General features: G+C 36.8%; 2 long non-coding RNA genes across 4 annotated transcripts in view; one reads left to right on the top strand and one right to left on the bottom strand.

The window, feature by feature from the left end:
• The window catches only part of LOC132681942 (uncharacterized), a 167,652-nt gene that overhangs the window by 89,570 nt on the left and 53,863 nt on the right, over window positions 1-24,219 (top strand). The gene's annotated exons all lie outside the window — the stretch shown is intronic.
• Window positions 887-24,219, bottom strand: part of LOC132681943 (uncharacterized) — a 64,643-nt gene continuing 41,310 nt past the window's right edge. Inside the window, exons 2-5 of one of the 3 annotated variants that reach the window (XR_009611338.2) lie at window positions 22,289-22,410; window positions 19,849-19,918; window positions 13,218-13,329; window positions 887-1,285 (exon numbers count right to left, since the gene is read on the bottom strand). This is a non-coding gene — a long non-coding RNA (uncharacterized LOC132681943). Of the gene's footprint in view, window positions 1,286-11,720; window positions 12,317-13,217; window positions 13,330-19,848; window positions 19,919-22,288; window positions 22,411-24,219 lie in introns of those variants that run through there. The other 2 variants (XR_009611337.2, XR_009611339.2) reach the window with 2 other exon arrangements.

The following is a 24,219-nucleotide window of genomic DNA, read 5'->3' as shown; positions in this document are numbered from 1 at the left end:
CCCCTCCCCTGCTCACTCTCTGTCTCTCCCTGTCTCTCAAAAATAAATAAACATTAAAAAAAAAAAAAAAAAAAAAAGAGCTTCCTGCCCTTCTGACTGAGGCACCCAGGTGCCCCTAACATTGATTTTTAAGATCAGGAGTAGTTTATCTGAGTTTTAAAATGTACCTGTATAAGTTGTTTTAGCTGATATAGTTTTATAGATTCATCTTTTTTTCAAGATTTCAACTTTTGCAAAAAGGACACTGAATACCAGGAAACAGAACTTTCAGATTGGTGCTAACCCTCCAGGAGGTGTGTGTATGTGGGGAGTGGGGAGGAGTCATGGCAGAAGGGGAGGAAGAAGAAAGGTGATGAAACAGCAGGAAATGGAGAATTAAATTCTCACATTTCAATGTTGTAAAACACCATTCTTAATGCAAAGGGTGAACATTAATTATGTGCTTAAAGTGAAGCTGTTTCTGTCTCTATTTTTATGTCATAGTATATTGGCACATATATTGACACATTTAAAAAATTATTTATATACTTATATACATTTATTTCTATACCTGGGTCCCAAAACACCATGTATGCCATCAGAGAGGGTTAGTGCCTCTCTCTCCAGTCCCTTCACTGGCCTCCATCTCCTATAGAGCAAGAAGAATAAGCCCAATATATTGCAAGCTGTGAACATTTTAAATGACAAGATAAATGCCAAGGGAGTATACCAGTATCAGCAGGGTATTCCCAAATCTTAGGGTTTAAATACTTTAACCTTTAGATGCAAGTGATTCCTTATCTCTGATTGACATGTGTTCTTTAGTCTTCTTAGTTTCTTACAGTTTTTTAGCAAGTAATTTATATTTGTTCCTAAAAATATATATGATATTATCTTAGTGCATGTAACCTTCTTTAAAGCAAATTCTTTTTTCAAGCTGGAGCTAGACTTACAGAGAGGAAAGCTCTGAGAAGAGAAGGCATATACTGATAACTATTCATAACTGAATTTGGTCCTTATGCCTTTGAGTTTTGCAATCTTTGTCTAATGACATTAACCTTAATTTGTTACTTCCAAAAAATTACTGTAGCAGTTACATTTTACTATTATAATAGACACCACACTACAACGATGAAACACAACATGATTTATTCTTTCACATAAAAGAACCCCAAAGGTAAGCAGTTGACCGTTAGCCTAGTAGCTCTGTGCAATCAATGAAGACCGAAGCTGCTTCTGTCTTTCTGCTCTGTCATCCATAGTGAGTGATTTCCTGCAGGTTTACAAGATGGCTGTGCAGCTCCATCTCAAAGTAGTTTCCAGAAAGGAGAGGAGAGGAAGGAGAGAAAAGCAAAGAAAACCCATTACAGAATGCCTGTCCCACATTTGATTGAGGGACTTCAACAGAACCATTTAATGGTTTTACATCTATCTCAGTTGCCAGAATGAAATATGTACTCATACCAACCTGTAAGAGAAACTTGAAAATGTAATTTTTTAATGGGTATATTGCCACCTGGAATAAAATTAGAAATCTTTCATTAAGAAGAAAAAGGAGTATGTAAATAGTGTTGGCAGCTGCTAGTCCCTGACATAATTATGTAATCTTTTATCTTTAATCTAGAGTCATGATTGCCTAAGCTGAAAATGACTTTAGAGAAAACTTGAACTAAAATAATGTTAGAAACGAGGCCATTTGCTTGTTAACTAAGATTTAAGTAGTAACTTATATGACAAGCAATGTGCTAAAAACTTTTTGTGTAATATCTTATTTCATGTCCTTACTATGTCTGTGAAGATGGCATAAATGCTTACTACCTGTGATCTTGGTTAAGACATTTAACATCAAGCCTCAATCTGCACACAGGATCCTGGGGATAGTAAATATGGGATAGTCATCAATCTCTATGTGAGTAAGGATTGTGTATTCCTAAAAAACTCCATGTTAAGGATGATGTTTGATGCATGGGAGGTACCCCCCACCTTTTTTTGGTGGGGGATTAATGAATCAAAAGTCACACTGCTCTCATGATTTGAAGCAGTTATATCTGACTTCAGAGGCTGGGCTTTGAATCATATTGCATTCCCTTATTTTTTCTTTTTGTCAAAATGTCTTGCTTTGCTTTTTATTCATTGTGTTGGGTTTTTCAATAGTGCTTCTCGCACCCAAGTCGTTTGTTTGAAAACTTCATAGAATTAGAATATTTTTCATTGCAAGCAACAGAAACCTAATTAAAATAAACTTAAAAGAGGAATTTCAGGGATATTGGGGTTTAGCAATCCAAGGATAGGAGCTCTGCTTCCAGGAAAAACTGGAAGCAGAGCCAGCACTTTCTGATCCATTCATCTCTACCTCTCTTTGCATTTCTATATTCTCTCTCTCTCTCTTGTCTGCATTTTGTCATTTTAAGCTTTGCTGTTCCCAAAGCAGTGTACATTTTCACCACCCAAACTCTGTATGTTGTAGCTTCAGCAATCATAAAGAAACGGCGTGTCGTGGTTACATTTCCAAGAAGAACTGAGTGGTTGGGTGAGGTGCCTACCTCTGGGGAATACATCAAGAGGAAGGGGACAGTGTCAACTTGGCTAGACTCTAATTCCCAGTTTTCAATCAAACGTTAATTTCGCTGTTGCTATACGTTGTATGTGTGATTAAAGTTTGCAATTAGTTGACTTTAAGTAAGGGATATTATTGGGTGGACCTGAGGTAGTTCACTTGCAGGCCATCAATGATCTCCTCAAGATCTACTCCCATGACCACAATGTGCTTTTAGACCTAAAGCCAAACTCCATTTCCAGCAGACCCCAAATGATGCAGTATAAACTATAACCCATGAAACTCATTGTTATACAATAAATTTTCCAATTTATAGTGACAGAAATCTGGAAAATACATGGGTAAACAGATTCTAAGGATATGAGATCATGGTGGAGAGAGCAAACAGTTGGATGAGGTTGAATTTTTTGATATGGATTCACTGAGCAGAGATTCTGGATTCCATATTTTAGCTTGAGGAATTAGAAAATGGCTCCTGGTCCAAAGGACATACCTATCACTGAAACTGAGAAAAATACTTGTGAGTAGGGTCTTAAAATCCCTGAAAAGCCCTGTGGTTATTCTTGTCTATAAATAATAAATTACAGTGGGAACTGCTCCCATTTAACTGGGTTCCTAAAAACAATGGAGATAACGTAATCTCAGAATTGTACAAGCCAGATGGTGACATTTAATCAAAAAAGATAAGGTGGATATGTTTAACTTAATAGACAGTGGAGTCAAAGCAGTGAGAATATCTGACTCATAGAGAGGTATTGCAGTGGTTAGTTGAATATGGTGACCTTAAAAGGAAATAAAAGGAAAGGCTGCCAAATGCTTACTTAAACTACATAAGCAGAAGAGTTTTAGATCAGGTGTGCAGAAGTCCATCTTGAATCAGTGAAACACTGAGTCACGGCACCTCAGTCAACTCCCAGACTTGAGCCAGTTTACAGACCTAAAACTCTACTTGAGGAAAGACCCTGCGATATTGCCAAAGCGTTTGTTGTTAATCTTTCTCCAAAAGGACTTACCAGAATGACAGTACTGGAGAAAGGGAAATGATGCTTTTGGCAATTGCTGGACACTGTCTTTGAACTAAAATTAATTCCTGGCAACACACACTGTGTCCATCATTCAGAATAGGGGCTTACGGAGGTCAGATGATCAATGGAATTTTTAGCTCAGATCCATCTTGGGGTCAGTCCAGTTGTCTACTAAACATATACTGTGGTTATTTCCTCAGTTCCAAACTGTATAATTGCAATAGACATACTCAGTAACTGGCAGAATTTCCATCTTGGTTTCCCAAACTATGGAGTGATATCTGTTATGGTGGGAAAGACCAAGTGGAAGCTACTAGAAATGCTTTACCTAGGGAAAAAAAGTAGAGCTCCATTCCATGGGATTGCGGGGACTGCCCTCATCAAGGAGTTGAAGGAAGTGATGTGGAAATTCCTACCATCCCCAATTTACTTATTTGACCAGTGCAGAAAACAGATCTTGGAGAGTGACAGTAGGTTATCATAGGCTTAACAAGGTCATAGACCCCAGCTGCAACTGCTGTTCCACATGTGGAAGATCAAGCATATCCCTGCAACTTGTATACAGCTATCAATCTGGCAAGTGCTATTTTCTGAATATCTATTAGTGAGGACCACCAAATGTACTGCGTTCAGCTGGTGTAGCAAGCAGTGCCATTACCTTCACTGTCCTTCACAGGTGTCTCAACTCTCCAGCCCTAAGTCATAATTTACCTCATGGGTTACCCTGATTGCCTTTCTCTTGCACAAGATATTATGCTGGCCCATTCTACTGATATTCTGCTGATTGGTTTATCTATTTTGAGAGACACAGTGCAAGTTGGGGGGAACAGAGAGAGAGGGAGAAAGAGTGGGAACCCCAAGCAGGCTCTGCACTGCCATCGCAGAGCCCAACGTGGGACTCCAACTCATGACACTGTGAGATCGTGACCGGAGCCGAAACCAAGAGTATAATACTTAAATGATGGAACCACCCAGGTGTCCCAGTTTATATTTACATATTAAATAATATATCAAGTATAGTGTGTGTCAAACAGTGAGAAATAAATCTAACAAAAATTCGGGGCCCTCTCATCTTAGGTATATTTTTAAGGGTCCATTGGTGTGGGAATATTGAAATATCCCTGCCAAGGTGAATAAGTAGCTGCTTCTGGCCTTTCCTACCACAAAAAAAAAAAAAAAAAAAAAAAAAAAGTGCAAAACCTAACAGGCCTCCATGGAATATGGAAGCATATTCAGGGTTTTTGTTTGTTTGTTTCTTTTCTTTTCTTTTTTTTTTTTTTTAAGAGAGAGCCAGCAAGCAAGGAAGAGGCAGTGAGGGAGAGAGAGAGAATACCAAACAAGCTCCACACTGTCGGTGCAGAGCCCAATGTGAGGCTTGAACCCACAAACTGTGAGATCATGACCTGAGCCGGAACCAAGAGTCAGATGCTTAACCAACTGAGCCACCCAGGTGCCCCTGGAAACATATTCTTAATTTGTCTTATGCTACTTTGAACCATTTACCAAGTGACCAAAACTGTTCAATATGAGTTAGGCCAAGAATAAGAGAAGGTTGTGCAACAGGTCTGGACTGCCATGCAAACTGCTCTAACACTTGGACCATATAATCCTGTAAATCCAATGATGCTGGAAGTTTAATGCCAGGCATCACTAGGTTAGTTGTAGCATCACCCTGAGATTTTTGGAACGAAGCCTAATAATCCCCGAGAGATAACTACTTTCAATTTGAGAAAGCCCTTTTTACTATGGGCCTTAGTTGAAAGTTCGATGTTTATCCATAATTCTCCAAGTTAGCAGGCAACCTGAGATGCCCCCCATGAAATGATGATTTCAGCAGATTTTACTAATCAAATGTATGGGATTACTCCTTCCGAGATACGAGTCAGCCCTTTCCCATAGCTGCTCTTCTCAGTGCCCAATGAGCATATGAACAAAGTGATCATTGTGGCAGGTATGGAGATTTTGCATAGATGTTGAAACCATGAATCGGGTATTGTCTGAGCCTTCAAGCCATGAATTTGGGCATGCCAAGTAGTACTGCATCGTCCAATGGAAGCAGTATATACAAGATGAGGCTTCTCCAGGCCCCGAAAACGTAAGTATGTTGTGTAAAGAAGTGGCTCAAATTCCCTTTGGTCTTCATTCATCTTCCATTACCTTCACTTTTGAAGTCTACACCAATATTTATTCTCATGGAAAGTTTCCCGTGAATAGGAGACTGAAGAAGAAAAATGGTTCTCTTATGGATGGTTCTGCATGACATCCAAGCATCACCTAACATGGATACTTGTAAGACTACATTCTAAACATCCCCAAAAGGACAATAGTGAAAGGAAATCCTTCATGATAGCAGAATTTCTAAGTAATACACCTGGTGGTTCGTTTTGCCTGTAAAGAGAAATGACCAGAGGCACAAGTCTATAGCAGCTCATTGGCTGTGGTTAATAATTTAGCTAAATGGTCAGGATTTAGAAGGAACATGACTGAGAAAACTGGTGACAAGGAGATTTGGGGAAGAGGCACATGCATAGATTATTATAAATGGTAAAAGGATATAAAGATACTTGTCTCCTATATGACTGCTCCTGAAATGGTGACCTTCAGTAGATTTTTAAAATCAAGTAGGTGGGGTACCTGGGTGGCTCAGTCTGTTGAGCGTCTGACTTTGGCTCAGGTCATGATCTCATGGTTCATGAGTTCGAGCCCTGTGTCAGGCTCTGTGCTGACAGCTTAGAGCCTGGACTCTGCCTCGAATTCTGTCTCCATCTCTCTCTGCCCCTCCCCACTTGCACTCTGTCTCTCTCTCTCTCTCCCTCTCTCAAAAATAAATACATGAGTTCGAGCCCTGTGTCAGGCTCTGTGCTGACAGCTTAGAGCCTGGACCCTGCCTCGAATTCTGTCTCCATCTCTCTCTGCCCCTCCCCACTTGCACTCTGTCTCTCTCTCTCTCTCCCTCTCTCAAAAATAAATAATAAAACATTTAAAAAATTAAAAAATAAATAAAATCAAGTGGATAAAAGTACCCATTCTTTGAATATAAGTCAACCTCTTTCCCTGGCCCCCTGTCATTGCCCACTGGGCTCATGAGCCGATTGACCATGGTGGCAGGGATGGAGGTTTCACATAGTCTTAATAAGAATTATTAACAGAATTATACTCAAGTCGGGTCTGACTACAACTACTGCTGATTGTCTACTGTGCCAGAAGTAGAGAATAAAACTAGGCACTCTAGAATACATCTGGATCCCCAAGTTGATCAGCCAGCTACCTGATGGTAGACTGATTACTCTGGACAGCTTCCATCACAGAAATAGTACTTTATTCGTACTGGAATAGACAATTACCCTGGATATGATTTACCTGCCCTGAACTCAATACTTCTGTCAAAACTACCACCCATGGACTTTTACCATGCCTTATCCACCTCCACGGTATTCCACACAGCATCGCTTCTATTCAAGAAATTCACTGGACAGAAAATAAATTGTGGCATGGGCCCATGCTCCTGAAAATCACTGGTCTTATCATGTTTGCATCATCCTGAAGTGAATGGTAAAGTAGTCTTCTGAAGACTGTTATAGTGCCAGATAGGTGGCAATACCTTATAGGACCTATGCAGTGTCCTGCAGGAGTCTGTATATGATCTGAATTAGCATCTATTATATGTTGCAATTTTCTTCCACAGCTAGCATTCATTGATGCAGGAATTGAAGAATGGAAATTGGAGTGATTCAATTCTGTATTACACAAACATTTGATGTCCTATTCCCATGACCTTAGGTTTTGTTGGTCTAGAGTCCTTAGTTCCAAAGGAAAAGAAAGAATGTATCCACAAGGAGATGAAACAATAATATCACTGAACTGGAAGATGAGGTTGCCTCCTGGCCATGTTGGGCTCTGTGTGCCTCTGAATTAGCAGGATAAGGTGAGAATTACAATGTTACTGTCTGGGCTGACTGATCCAGATTATCAAGGGGGTAATTGGGTTGTTACTGAATAACAGAAGTGAGGAAGAGTATGTCTGATATACAGAACATTCCCTAGGGTATCTCCTAGTGCTGTCATGTCCTACGATTAAAATCAGGGTTAAAGCACAATTCAGATAGGACTGCTAATGGCCTAGACCCTTGAAGAATGGAACTGGAATTAGAGGAGAAAGTAGTTATAAAGTCCTGCTACAACTATGTGATCAGTTGCAGAAATGAGGATTGTAATGGTTATGTGTATTTTTCTTAATATAAATATGTTTATATATATGCACATTTATATACATACACCTGCTAGATATATTTTCTTCTTCCTCTTATCCCCCTGTCATGTAAGAGGTATTTATAATAAACTTTATATCACAGTATATAATTTAAAGCATATCAAAGAAGAAAGTGAGCATTACATCAATACTTTGCATTCTCTCCTAGGGAAAGGATTGGCCTGTTTTCAGATTTATGCAAGATACCTGAATCATGTTTTGTAGAAGTATGACTTTGTTATTGTCTTATTTTGAGAGAGAGAGAGAGAGAGAGAGAGCATGTGTGCACAAGCAGAGAAGGGGCAGAGGGGGAATCTTCTCCAGAGAGAGAATCTTAAGCAGGCTCCACACTCAGTAAGGAGCCTGATGCAGGGCTCAATCCCATGACTCTGGGATCATGACCTGAGCTGAAATCAAGCATTGGACACTCAACTGATTGAGCCACCCAGGCACCCCATGTTGTCTCTATTTGAGGATTAAGTTTGGTTTCAGGTGTGTATGTGTGCTAAGTTTACAAGGCATGGACTGTGGCTGTCCATTTTAGGTTTTAACTTGCTAGGCTATTGCCTTCAGTTACTCATTCAAACATTAATCTAGGTGTTGTGATGGCATTTTGTAAGTATAATTAAATTCCATAGTCAGTTGACTTTAAGTAAGTGAGATTATTCTAATTCATCTGGGTGAGCCTGGTTCAGTCTTGTTGAAAAACCTTAAGAGTAGAACTGAGGTTTTCTTGAAGAGAAATTCCATGGTGGACAGTAGGTTTAGCTTAAGCCCGAGAGTTCCATCGTGCCCTTTCCTATAGCCTGCCCTATGGATTTGGGAACTTGTGCCAGCCCTCACAAGCATACGTGTTACATTTTTGAGCATAATCTCTGAAATTGTATGTCCTACTAGTCTATTTCTCTGATCATACTCTGGCCAAAAGGAGACAAAGTTACATTTCATATAATAGATGCTGCAGTGGGAACCAAGACCTAGAAGGGATCAGGGAGCAATTTGAGAAGTTCTGTGAAGGGGGTTGGATGGGGGGTTAGAATGAAGGGGGGTTGAAAAGATGAACCTGGTGAATGGCCTGTATGTTTTTATGACCTTTGTGCTGAACCTGCAATCAACATTTATGATGCTTTATATTGTGTAGAAAATGTTACATAGAAGGCCTGAGTTTTTCACTATTTGTGTATATCTATCCGTTTTTTCCCCTACAAGATTCCCAAATAGTCCACATTATTATTTAATTTAGCAGAGTAAGGATACTAGGTAGAGCTTAAAAATCATCCTTTGATTTACCCTTTCACTCATTCTCATAATCACAGAATTTTTAGTTTTTCAACTGATCAGTTAAAATGCAATTGAAATCTCTGTAAATACCTAAGGACATACTCTAGAGAGTTATGTTATTTAAAGAAAAGATATTTAAGTTGTGCCTATATGTCCTTTTAAATCTACACCACCATCTGTATTTTTTTACACTGGGCATTCCAATAGACAATGTAACCATTCATCCATTACTTTCTAAGGTTTTTATTCTTCATGTATGCCTTTTTTCTTTTTTCTTTACGCTTGCAGGAGTAAAATTGTTGCTGAATTATCCATTAATTTTTCTTAGCAATTGTACTTCCTTAAAAAACAACAACAACAATCCTTTGCTAGCTCAAGGCAAAACACAGAGATTGCCATTTTTTTCAAAGCTCCATTACATAATGAATACAGAAAGAAAATTAGGCTTAAAGAAAATTAAAGCAGTATCAAAACAAAGTCTTTGGCAAAAATATTTCTGCAGAAAGTTAATGTGTTCTTCTGAAATGCAAAATGAGTTTGCTATAGTGATGAAGCTCTTCCTCTCAATTAAACATCAACAAAACAATTAGAATGCATTACTTGTGTTTTAAATATATATCTCTAGGAAGATGACTGGAAAAGACAATGAGGTAAGAAAGGAGGCTGACAGGAAGGGGTGAAATCAAAAAGAAAGAGGAAACCTTTAATTCCTTCCACTTTCTGGCTCCTATTTTATAAGGTATGGGAGGAAAAAAAGTTCTTGAAATAGTAATATTCAATCTGCGGCAACTCAATGCATAATTCAGTCCATCTCACAATAGACTATCTGATTCACAGGAATCATTTTGAATGTTATCTTCTCAAATAGCAATTTTGCCTTTTGGAAAGCTAATTTCACATAGACTAGGATGCTTTTGCAGGCTGTCAACAATCACAGCAGACAACAAAAGACAAAAAAGAGAGAGTGAGAGGTGGGGGAAGGGAGAGACAAGATAAGAAAGGAAGATAGTTAATTTACAGAGCAGAGGCATTTAGGCCAGTTACTCTGACTTTAATCCATATTTTTTCTCCTTAAATACGTTCCATTAACTTGATATACAGTTATACCTCTCTCATTTGTGGCTTTTAAAAGATTCATGTAAAGCATTTTGAAGTTTATATTTAGATACATAGCAATATTCATACTTTCACATCAATATCTTTCTGGTAAGAGGAACCTAAAAAATATTAGACTTTGAAAAATAAATGACCATGAAACCAGCTATTACTATAGACTTATTTTTATAGAAAAAAAATAGTAGAAAAATGGTTAGAAATCAGGGAACAGTCAGTGAATTGTAGTAATTCAGTGGCATGGTATGCTCTTACTAAAGTGATTACTGTAAACACTGCAGGAAAATGTCCATGGTAAGGTGAGCGAATCAGTCAGTAGACAAAATAAACCTCCGCTGTAATTATTAAAAAAGTCATATGCAGGTGGGAATGACTCTAAGTAGCCATGAAGAACTTAAAACAACTCTTGTGTTTGAAAGTGGAATGGTGGGCGACATTTCAAAAAGTGTATTTTATTAACACATGGAAACAAAAAGGAAGTTTTAACCCATGTGGGTTTTTCAAATTTTTAATTTCTGAAAAGATAATTGGCACTGGCTTGGGATATTAAGTTTCCAGATCTCTCTCTTCTAGGCTGTACTTCTCTTTTACTTTATTCATATCCTTTCTTTTGGCTTACTTGTCTGTTGTTACTATTTTGATGTTTGATTATATTTATTCTCAAACCCTGATCCATTACTTCTCCCAACTCTCATTTTAAAGCATATGTGTCTTTAGGGGTGCCCGGGTGGCTCAGTCAGTTGAGCATCTGACTTTTGATTTTGGCTCAGGTCATGACCCCAGTTAGGATTGAACTCTGTGTCAGGCCCTGTGCTAAGCGTGGAGCCTGCTTAGGATTCTCTCTCTCTTTCCCTCTCTCTCTCTCTCTGTCTGTGCCCCCAACTCACACACACACTCTCTCTCTCTTTCTCAGAATAAAAATTTAAATAAAGAAAAATGTATGTCTTTAGATCCAGAAAACTGTCAGGGAGGGAAGAAAAAGGACTGAAAGAAGGCTGCTTTGTGCTCTTGAAAGCACAAAATTACATTGAGATGGACCCAGTCCCTTTCCAAAATAAGGTTTTGGTCAAGTAGGGTAAGATAGACCTAAATAACAATCATACACATACTTAGAGATGTACGAAGAAAAACTAGTATACAGGGAGTACATACTACATGCACACACACACACAGACACCAGAGGAACATAGTCTGAGTTTGGATTCAGAAGAATGCATCCACAAATAGCTGATACTTAAGATTACTTATAAAAGATATATAGAAATCATCCCGGATAAAAACAAGGAAGTGACTGTTAAAGGCTAAAAGAAAGTTCTTTTGTGGCAGAGATATAAAAAGAGAAGAAATGAGGTCCCTAGTAGCTTGGAAAGTAGGAGAAACTCCAGTACTGTGATTGTGGTTCAGGACTTAGGAGTAAAGGAAAGTGTAGCATTCTTAGATGAGACGTTTAGGCATGATTTTATATCATGTAGGAGATTACCATCTTACCATGGTAAGAATTTAGGAGATTTCATTTAAAAGCAAGGAAGGCCACTGAAATATTTTATGCAAGAAAACAAGAGATAAAACTTATATTTTGAAAGGATTGTCTGGATGCTTTGTGAAGAATCATCTGGAAGCAAGAAGCAAGAGTGAATGTTCATAACTAGAAAGCTATTGCAGGAAACAAAGCAAGAAATCTTAGTGGCTTAGACCAGCTGCTGCCATGAAGCTAGACAAGTTTTGTACTGAAGAAATATTTTTGAGATAGAATTCACTTGGGTTTGGTGACTGATAAGTTTGGGTCAAGACAGAAATTTGAACATTTAAAGTTTTGGTTAATACGAATAATGGGAGGAAACGGGAATAAGTGGCAGAAATCTAGAAATAATTTTCTTAAAGGCATTCATGAAGAAGGGGGTTATCATTGCGTGTATCCTAGGTACTTCTGCCTACTTCCTTCTGAAAAGATGTCCCCAAACTAACTTAAAGAGTACTATCAAGTGTGGTTTTACTTTCTGTCCTGCATTTGTAGAGACCAACTGTCCCAAAACAGTGGGTGTCTTCCCTGCCTCCTCTTGCCATGGGGACGCCTCATAAAAGTCTCCTCATGGGGATGGATGGTCCCTATTTCTGTGGAGACAGAAAGGGAGTAGGGTGCATCAAGCCTCCATTCCCTCTTTATTCTGTTCCAGTTAGACTTCGTGAGAATAGTATTCTAGAATGAAAAGTTCTGTTTGGAAGGCTCTGGGAAATCTCAAAATGGAGTTAAAACCAAGAAAGTACTAAGATTCAAGTTCCAGTTAACTTGGACTTTGACTTGCACAGCACAGGAGAAACCTCCCAAACTTCAGCTTTAGGATGGTATATGACACCAGGGAGGCTTTCTTCACAGAACAGACTCTCCTGGTTTCATATCCATTCTTACCTGCACTTTCTCCTCCTCATCTTCCAGTTCTGTGACCTCTGTCCCTCCCTCAATCATAGGACCTCTTTTGTGCTTCCATCTATCCCTTCCTTCAGGCTTCAGATTGGGCTTAGGTTTCAGTCCATGTTAAAATCCAGCAAAACTCCCTTTCTAGCTTTTCTCCTTACATGACAAGAAGTCATGACCTGTTATTTCTCTTACTACAACTCCTACTTGGAAGCATAACCTTAAAAATTAGCAATTCTCCTTAGAGAAAATGCATGCTACACCATTCTAAATAAAGAATTGTTTTCCCAATTAACATTACCTAGGCTTCTTCCTTTTAAAATTTATTTACTGTCATTTAGTGTTGAGGAGGATTGTGTTGTTTTCTGTCACTTTGGAGTATAAAGACACAAATAATTGAAAACATTTAATGACTGCTTTTTGTTCTTGGGGTCCCATCACTTTATGTGTTTATATTTATATTTTATTTAAAGATTTCCTTAGAAATAAAGAAGACTAGCAAATAGTTAATCCGTTGAGTTCTTGAAAGTCTTGGGTACTATATCAAATATTGTGAATAATAAAATGTTTTCATTGAATGGAAAATCCTGCTAGACTGACCTGGAGTTATCTGGTGCTGTGGTGGGCTAGATGGTAGACTGGAGGGCACTGAGAGTTAATGAGAGATGAGGAGATGGAAACAGGAATCGTAGTCAGCACATATCATATGTGACTATGAAGAAGAGGAAAGAACAGTTATTGAATCATAAAACCTCAACTTTTAATTTTAAGATAGAAGTCACTAGATAATATAAGAAACATATGAATAAAATTCAAAGGGGTAAATAAGGACCCACAAACAGAAGATATAAGACCAGAAAAACTAGAAATAAAAGGGTTCAGAGAGGCTGACATTTATAGCAAAAATGAAGACTGCCTTTATTAGAGGAGTAACACAGTCTTGACCAAAGCATGTATGAAATTACAGATGGTAGGTCTGCAGAAGTAGGTTTGGATCATTGTGCCAGGAATTGGAATTTTTTTGTTTTATGAACTTTTTTAGTGAAATATGATACAATGTAAATGCTCAGAATGCATAAAGTGTTACTTTATTAAATTTTTTTAATGTTTATTTTGGGGGGGGGGAAGGGGCAGAGAGAGAGAGAGAGATACAGAATCCAAAGCAGGCTTCAGGCTCTGAGTGTTAGCAGAGTCTGATGCAGGGCTCGAGCTCACCAATAGCAAGATCATGACCTAAGCCAAAGTTGGACAATTAACCCAATGAGCCACCCAGATACCCCTAAAATTTTTAAATGTTGTTACAGATATGTTCAAGAAAACTGATTAGAAAATATATTAGAACATTACAATGAACTGAGTGTTTATGCCCATCACCCCAAATTCATAAATTGAAACTTGATGCCCAATGTGGTGGGTTTAGGAGGTGGGGCTTATGGAAAGCAATTAGGTCATGAAAGCAAGGCCCTCATGAATGGAATTAGTGCCTTTCTAGAAGAGACTCTAGAAGACTTTTTTGCCACTTCTGCCATGTGAGCTTATGGTGAAAATATAGCTATCTATGAAGAAACTGGCTCTCAGCAGACATTGAACCTGCAGGTGCCATTATATTGGACTTCCCAGCCTCCAGAACTGTAAGAAATATACATTTGCTATTTATAAGCTATCTAGCTTATAACATTTTTTGTTATAGCAGACCAAACAGACTGATAGATACGAAGGGATTATGGAAAGCCAAGTTGAAAGTGATGACCCCAAATTTTCAGGTTTAATAGGGCATCTGCCTATTTGTGTGAGAGTCTACAGCAGCCCACAACTACTAGAAGAGAGCAAAGTATATTAACTGTTAATGCTACCTCAGGAGTGAGTTTGAGTTGTGCCAACAACTAAAGACACATTTTTCTTTAATACATTTTCCCATATTCTAACACATTTATATTATACAATATACTAATATTACATATTATGACCTTATAAAACAAGGCAAAATCTGCTGGTCAAACATCTGAGACTTAACACTGATAGCATCCTTTTTGCAACCTTTTCATGACTAAGTGTCTACCTTTATGATTTCTCAGCATATGCTTTGCATACTTTTATTATAGGACTCACCATAACATTATGATCTTTTTTTGTTTGCTTCACTTCCTATTAAACAGTACATTTCTTAATGTCAAGAACCTCTTCTTCCTAGTTCTTAATCTTAGTAAGTTTTCAAGAAATGCTTGGTCAACAGAAATGAATGAATCTGTGCTCTACAACTGAAATACCTAAATAAAAAATTCTTAAACAATGATATCCTTGTTTCTATATTTAAAACTTACTTATTGCCAAATTTTGACTAAAAATAGTTTAATGTAGTGTTTTTATTATGAAATCACAATGCAGATGGACATACATTCCAGCGATGAAAAATTTATTCTCTTCTATTTTTTTATTCCTAAAATTAAGTATAAGCTATTATAAATAATGTAGCAGTTGCTACCATATGATCAGCATCATCTACAATGTAATACCATTATAATAAATATAAAGTAGTGTTTACACATATATATGAATTTACTTTAACCTGGTTATGAAAATGCAAAATACTTTGTCCTAACTCTGACAAGAAGTATATATTTCTATTTTGGGTGTAAATTGTATTATTTCTAGCAAAGCTCTGTCTACTGACTATAACTATGTGTAAATAATGTTGACTGATTCACATGCTCTAAAGTTAGTATAGAAACTCTCTGTATTTTTTCAGACATTAAGGTTCTTTCTGTTTTAAGCCTATGGATGGCACTGATGACTGGGGAATACTGATAAACAGATTCATTTGTTGGAAGGCAGAGGAGATAATGAAGTGAAACAGTCCTCACATTCAGGTGAATTTTAATACAATATGCATTTACCTCTGGCACTGAGCCCCAATGTGCTTTTACCCTTCCTGCTTCTGTTTTTAAAGCTTTCTATCCAAAAATATTCCTTTAAAGGCAGAGCATTTATTCTATATTTTGAGGAGAATAACCCTTCCTATATATTCTACCTGTTTTAGGGGGTCTTCTAAAACAGAACAATTTTGCCTGCTAGTGATCTATAAGGATCATTTCTCAGAAAAATAATTTTAGGCAGTCAGAAAATGGAAGTTGTGCAATCCTTCCCTTAAGCAGACTTCAGAGCTTTACCATTAACAGAAGAAACGAAAATGCAGCTGCAACCCTCCAGCTAACTGTCACTGTGTTTTAATATCATGATCTGGAAGTTCAGTAGGGTCATCTGAGAATGGTTCTTGGGCTAATCCTAAGAAATGGCTTAGGGGTGCTGCTGTGGCTGATAGGATATATTCTCTCTGCCAGAGGTTTTGGGGGCTGCTTAAATATGTTAGATAAGAGTATTTTCAGAATGCTGATTACAAGTAATGTTAATAATTAGAGAATGGAGAGGTGTTTGTGGTAGTCTGTGGGACCTTTAATCATCTTCTCTGAGTATAAACACATGTATATCCAAAAAATAGGATTATACATTGAGAGATTTAAAAATATATATACATATATATTATGATCTGCAATATTTTCATTTCTTGCCCATTTTCCTAAAGAGATGCATCTTTTGCTTTCTTATTTTTGTCCTCAATCCACACAACTTTACTATTACCTATAATATTACAAAATAAAGTGTGTGAGGAAAAATCTATTTCAACTTATTTTCAGCTAAGTCAAGCTCTGAAAATACATTTCAGAATATCTGAGAGTATATCAAATTCTTGAGTATATTAATCAGTTGTCAGATTTAGCAAGCTTTATAAATTCACTTTTTTTTTTTTACTTGAAACTACAAAAGATGTTACAGGTGATTTTAGTTCTAAAATGGTAAAGTAAGGAGACCGGGCTGGGTTGCCGCTGCCACTGCTGCTATGGTGCCAGTGCCTTGAGTCTCATCAAGTCCCATGACAGCCCAGTCAACTTGGGAGGGGACTGGATCCAGCTTCATTCAACATTACTACCAGTGATTTGGTAATGATAGAACACAACTAGGTGCAATTTATATTGACGCATCATGCCTTACACGGGAAGGACAGCAGTTCCAAGGGAAAGTTGCCCTTGTCGGAAAGGTGTTTAGCGTTCTGTCCCAGAAAATCCAGCACAGCATCACGGTGCAGGACCATCAGCCACACCAGATAGCTGCAGAATTAACTTGGCTGTGAGCCAGCTCGAGGCTGTTGAAGACCCTATCATGAGGTTCCACCAGACGTTTTTATTAAAGACCATCAAGAGTTCTTGGGTTTGCACCAATGACACGTTCAGGCTTGCCCTGCACAACTTGGTCTCACCCACTCCCAGCCAGGCACTCATGCTGTTTCCTACTCCCTCCTCTTCCCAATGCTATTCACACTCCCCCAGATGCTCCAAATATCAGACACAAATGAGCAGGGCGGCCTTGGGAGCAGTGCAGTCCAAGGTATTGTGCATGATGTTTCAAGTTGTTGCATCTGTCAGAGATTTATATTGTACCAGCACATGCCTTGGAAAAATTTAAGTAATGCAAAAGGTTGTTTGTTTTGTTTTGTTTTGATCTATTTACAAGTTGCTCGGGCAACCCAAAGAAATGAAGGAGAAAACAGTTGCCTCAGGGCCCAGATATTGATTTACTCAGATGTGTCAATGCCTCATTATCCAATCAAACCACAAAATTTTCTTAACATTAAAAAAAAAATAAAATGGTAAAGAATAGTGATCTGTAACAAAATTTTAAATATAAGATGATGTGTACATTTAGTCAAAAGACTTCCTACTACCTAATTGGCAATGGGGGATTAGCATATGAGTTTATTGTTACTGTTTTCTTTTGTGATTTTGCTCAGATTTTAACATACTTTACTAAAGAAAGAAAAAAACCCATAAATATTTTGTAAAAGATTTTTTCTCAGAGATTTAGATACTCGGGCCCCTGGGTGGCTCAGTCAGTTAAGCATGCGACTTCTGCTCAGGTCATGTGTTCTCATGGCTCCCGGGTTGGAGCTGGCATGGGGCTCTGTGTTGACAGTGTGGAGCCTTCTTGGGACTCTCTGCCCCTCCCTCGCACTTTCTCTCTCAAAATAAGTAAGTAAAAGCTATAATAATAATAATAATGATAATAAATAAATAAAGATTTAGATCCTAAAACATTTACCATGAACCATATTTGAACAAACCAAAATAATCTTATGAAAGAATGGAAGAATGTTTTTTCCAACATCTTTATTTAAAGCCAGGTGCTTGTTCAAATAGTAGCTGCTCCTACTGCAAATAGTTTATTATGAAACAAAAACATACTTTAAAATTATTATGAATGTAACTCTTCTAAAAGAAGAGCATCTAGGTCGCTCAATCGGTTAAGTGTCTGACTTCCGCTCAGGTCATGATCTCATGGTTTGTGAGTTCGAGCCCCTCATCGGGCTCTGTGCTGACAGCTCAGAGCCTGGAGCCTGCTTCAGATTCTGTGTGTCCCATTCTCTCTGCCCCTCCTCCGCTCATTCTCGCTCTCTCTCTCTCTCTCTCTCTCAAAAATAAACACTAAAAAAATTAAAAATAAAAGAATAAGAGTAAGGAAAATAAGTTATTTAAAAAACTCACAATATATTAGAACTCATGAATTTGACAAAAATTATATGTAATTCTTACAAGAATCCTTCAAATATTATATTTTTAGAAGATTAGGCAGAAAAAAATATAGTTAAATTATTTGCCCATTATCACACAGATGAAGGATGTGGAGGGCCTGAGATGTCAACCTCCAAATGTTGAAATTCTGAGTCAATTCCACCATAGACACATTTTTTCTTGGCCCAAATGGAAACTTTTTTGATTAGTTCAGAAATAACACTTTCCAATCAATTAATTTGTGATATAATTTTGTAGAAAACATATAAAATTACAGTAGGATAATGTCCCCTGTAATCCTAAAACCGCTGTTCTAATGTATTTCCTTATAATCTGTATTCTATGTGGTGTGTTTTGTGTGCATGCGTGAATGTGTCTCCATACATATATGAATAGGTAACAACCTCTATATAGTTGAAAATGTATGTTCTTTTTGTGAAAATATATGTTCTTTTTTTGTGATATCCTTGAATTATGTTCAAAGTTTAAAAGAAATTTTCAGTGATAGATAATCTGAATTCTCTATAAAGAAAGCTGTTCTTAAGCCTGAACTTTCGTCATTTGAGTTTGGTTGAAAGTGAAGGACAATAGTACATCTATCATCAAAGTAGGAAATCAATTCTCTACTTGCAATCATTTTCCTACTTGTTCTTCAGTAAACTGGTTATTATTTATTCCTTTATCCATTTCACCTATTATATAATCATCAGCTTTTTACAAAAAGAACATTTTCCAAACTTTACTAATAATTGCTTTTTAATAACTACACAGGCCCCTCTTCTGAGCACAGTTGGTCATTGGCTTTATCAGAATGATATCTTATATAATAGCTGGTGAACTTGTCTAAAATGAGTTAATATCTCATTTTCCTTCACATGACAAAACTAAGTATAGCTATATTGCAAAAAAACCTCTCTGCTCAGAGTATTAATATGAAGAATCAGTATTCTGCATTAAGTACTTACGCTTCAAGGTAAAATTTGAACATTGCTTGCGAACTTTTCCTATGTGCTCTGTGCATTTAAAAGTTATTCTGCATGCAAATATCAAGCATAAATAGACAAGACCAAGTAAATTGTACATTACAACTAAATGCTCTGTAATCTCCATATAGTAAAACTGGAAAGGTCAGAATATCATTTAATGTTTTACAGTTTATATAAAAATAAACTGAATCTTAGCTTCCCACTTGGCCTTGTCAGGTAATATGGTGAAAATAAAAGCTTCCAGACTCCTTCTCTTTAAGTCACACTGTAATCTGACATCACCTTCAGTTTCTAATTTACCTTTCAGTTTGCTAACCACTTTCAGAACTACTGGTACATAAAGCTCTTAGTCATACTCTGCCTCTATTATTATCAAACCTGATCTGCATCTCTATTCACTCACCAAAGAAAATCTGTCTTACATATAATAGCAAGGCAGTTAATGAAATAATTGGTTTAAAATGTTGTACTCTAATAGTGTACATTGTAAAGATTTTTGCAGGCACGATAGCTTTTGGAATATCATTTTGGATGTCATTTTTGAAGTGCACTGTTATTTAGAATGAATTGCATGACAAATTTAATGCATTTGGTATTTTTCCATGACATTAGTACTATACATACCTTTTCCTCCCTATTTTTTGGTATTGAAAATTCTTCTTCCTCTCTTCTTAAGTAGAGCAGCAGTCTGACACTGTGAAAAGATTCTGAGTGTTGAATCAGGACAGAGCTGGCTGATGAGAGGCAGCCCATGTCTTATAGCCTCAGTCTCTCACTTCTGAGCAGTTTCTAACACCCATTAAAAGTGCTCACTAGAACATCAAATACATTTATGTAAACTTTTTCCATGCAGCATGTTTTGTTTAATTTAATCTTACTATATGTAGTATTCTATTTCTCTCCATATCCTATACCCGGGGGGCGGGGGGGGGGAGGTAATTTGCATTATACTTGTGTATCAAGTTGGCAGCTTGAGAGATTTTGCAATTAGGAAAACTTTGGCGTACAATTTTAAGAACTACAGTGGAGAAAGAAAGCACACTGGAGTCAAGTCTTAATGCTACCAGTTAGTGGTTGTATGTCCTCTGGTAGGTCACTTAACCTTCTAAATTTCAGTTTATTCAGTGTAAAAAATAGACATTTTTATAATGCATAATTTATTTAGGTGGATTAAAGTTTGCATAGTTGAAGTGTGTAGTGTTTCTGGGGTGTTAACCAGGCACAGTACACATACAAAAATTATTACTTACCCTTCCTCTCAATTTTGAGGAAACCTAAAATAAGCCAATGTCACAACTGTCTGCTTAGTATATGCAGGTGTATGTGTCTTTATGCAGCTAAAGAGATGCTAGAAACGTAGTGGATGCTTAAAAAATGTTATGCTTATTGGTTACACGACTGATAAGTAATTGGTACATACCTGGATAGTGACTAAATGTGGGAATTGACGTAGTCCAGCAAGGAAGGAAGCAGTATTTTATGACATACGTTGTTTAGAATTGTTGATATACAATGATGGTAAAACGTACACCCATTTTTATTCTATTTCATTACTGTTTCAAAATTTTCCATGGAGGATATAACCCCCTCCCCTTATTGCATTCCCTTTTTGATACACTGTTGATGGAACTGGTTGGTTTTGGCTGTTGTCTAATCAGTGTTGTTCACTTCCCAGGTCTCCCCAGTTAGTGCTTATTTCTGATGTTGATGTGAATGCTGCTCTGAGGTCAAATATTGTTAATATCATTTGTGGGTACTAAGAAACTACATATGAAAAGAATTGTAGGGACACTGAGAAATTCAGTTGATTCCCATTCATCCTAAAAAATCTTTTAAGATGCTATATTTCTGATGAGATTGAATGTAATTTTAACTGCATTTATAACTGTAAGAATCACAGGATTAAAAGAGTGTTATCAAAGGGGCCTTGATTTTTTTCAAACACAAAGAATAATCCTTACCATGTTTCAACTTTTACCAACATCCAGACTATTAAATGTACTTAAAGGAGAAGATAAAAATGACTTTGATATGCTAGCACAGACCTTTCTTTCTTTCAGTTACTTCAAAGTTGCTGTCTTCCATTTCTACTCCAGAATTCTCAAAGGAATAACCTTGACTCTCTTTGTCTACTTCTGCACCTCCCATTCACTATTCAACCCACTGCAGTCTGGCTTCTGTTCTCAGCACTTAGCTAAAACTGCTATTATTTGGAAGGTCACCAAGGAGTTCCTAATTCCCATACCTAATGAATGTTACTTCATTTGATATTATTGAAAGACTATTCCATTTATTTCTATGTTTCCTCTTTCTTATCTTTACTATCTTCTTATGAGCATATTTATATCTTTTGTACATTCTATATATTGGTGTTTTACAGAGTTTCCTAGACCTGTTGCTCTTCTCACTTCACAAACTTTCTTATTATTTCCTTCCACCAACTTGCTTATTCTTGTGGCATCAATGACCTTGTATGTGTTGATTCCTAAACCTATTATTTTAATATCAGAACTTGAAGTTAAGACTTATGTATATAATCATGTTTGCTTTTCCTCACCTCTCCATCTAGAGATCGTACAGGTATGAACAAAGTCCAAAATTGAATAAGTTCTGTCTATATGTAAATAATTTTGTATTTTCTAAGTTTGTACTATTATCTATCTATTTTCCAATCCTAAGAAACTATTGATATTTTTAATTATCTTTCACTTATATTTAATGAATAGTCTGTATTCCTAAGTTGCTTAATTTTCATTTCTATTTCAGCTTCTCAAGGTCAAGCCTTTTCTGTCTGTAATTAGGTATAATTATTATAGAAATAGCCTGTCCCACTATACCCATTCTCCAGAGAGTCAACACCAAGTACTATAATGCAAATATGATCATGTCACTTGATAGTAAGTGTCCAAGCATGTTTTTATAGGCTGTCTAAAAATATAAAGTCACAATATCACATTTCTATTTTCCCACTTTGCCTATTGTGGAAAATATTCTTTTCTTCTTGGTACAGTGTCCACTCCATTGACAAGTTAAAAAAATGAAAAAACAAAAACCTGGTACTTACTGAGTCCAAGGAGTCAGTGGCTTCATTTGGTCCAATGGGTAAAACTTGAAGGTACGATCTTCCAGCAATCAGAATCAATTCTCTGCTTCCATTGCTGCTTTTACTAGTATGCAATATTATTCCTGTAAACAGGCAATTTCTATATGGTGTTCTCCCTTATGTGTTCATGTAACAATGGACATTGCTGCTAGAGTTTCAATATTTGTTTCTTGGATGAAAAAAATGTCTCTCTCCAGGGTTATTTTAAACCATAATACATATACCATAATATACACCAACATAATTCTTGATTCCCAGTGAAATACCATTTGATCACACACCTACACACACACCTCTCCCAAGTGCATGTCCACATTGTTAAGTTACCTTATTTGAGATTAATTCTGGCCCAAGACTTGATTTGGCAAAACCCAGATATCTTCCATGGCAATCAAGGCCCAGGTACTAATGCATTCCGTGATGATGATCTCTTAACTCAAGAGAACCTTGTTATACTAACCTGCCAATGTCTTTTCTCTGAACTCAAATATCAATGTTAGATATTCCAACAACACTGATCTTCTCAAAGTAAGAATTAAGAAACTTGATTCTCTTTTTCCTCAGAAAGTAGATCATTATTGCTCTTTGTTTCAAGTAATTTACTCTTCCTGTTTAATATTATGTATTTTCCACATTAATAGATACCAGGCAAAATCAAATATAATTCACAACAGTTGTGTATATTCCATATGTAACTATGCCATCCTTATTAACAAATTTCCTTATATAGGTTATTTACTGTGAAATGTTTTATTAATATTTTTGTAAACATATTTGTAAATCTTCATTTGTTCTGTGAATATTTCATTCGAATAAATTCCCTTTGCTGGAATTACTGAAAGAATATTTTTTGGGTTTTTATAAAAGTAGTCAATTATTTTATATAAGATAAATTTATATTCATTTCAACAGTGTGTTAGAATGTCCGCGCTTCATATGTTTAACGAGATTGCTTTAGCATTTTTAATGGCAAAATAATCTCACATTTTAATTTCATAGATTACTTGTAATTAAGACCTTGTGCTCTTTTCCCACATATCTTTATGTGATATTTAGAAGGTCCCATTGGATATTGCAAATGAGCCAACATAGCAATTTAGCAAATTCCATGTTCCCTAATCTGGTCCCTATGGTAATTATTATTGAGACTTCTGATGTCCAAATGACACCACTGCTTTTGTTATGTGGCCAAGGAGTGATTTCTCTAACTGCTCATCTTAAAGATGGTTGTGTATGCTAAGATTTTTATTTGTTTCCTGCCACATTTGAAGCTCCATGTTATGTTCTACACAAATGTGAGGAAATTGGTTCTACTTCCTTCTAAATGTAATTGTGCTGTATTATGTACTATTGTCATTCTGTCCACCTCTGAGATATTTTCCTCATAAAAGTCCCTTGCGTTCTGATTCCACTGTGTCTGGATGAGCACTTTATCTGTTCATTAACACAGTGACCCCCAGCAACTCTCTTTTGAGGCCACTCGGAAATGTCCAAACCATCCAAATTCTAGCCATATCAGCCTGTAAACACTCTCTATTATGCATGGGACTTCCCCTCCCCTCCCCCACCATGGGGCATTTGTGGCTCCTATAACATACCATGAGGCCAATTCCCTAAATATACCAGAAATCAGATACTTTGTGGAATCCTTCAACTAGAAACGGTAAAGCCATCAACTCTCTATATTCATGGTGAAATTTTGTGATTCAAGGGTTTATTCACATAGGTCCATTATGCTCATGGTCTGCCTGAATTTATATGGAACATTTTGTTTGAATTGCATCTTTTCCTGTAGCTTTTACAGAAGCTGTGAGAACTCTGTGACTCAGAATTATGTTTAATACTCAAGCTGCACAGAGGCAGGCTTTAGTAGGACTCCTACTTTTCTGCTT

Source organism: Panthera onca, chromosome A1 (assembly GCF_046562875.1).
Source record: "Panthera onca isolate mPanOnc1 chromosome A1, mPanOnc1 haplotype 2, whole genome shotgun sequence".
Taxonomy (NCBI): Eukaryota; Metazoa; Chordata; class Mammalia; order Carnivora; family Felidae; genus Panthera; species Panthera onca.
The sequence above is the reverse complement of the archived record's forward strand: the minus strand, read 5'-3'. Positions and strand labels throughout refer to the sequence as shown.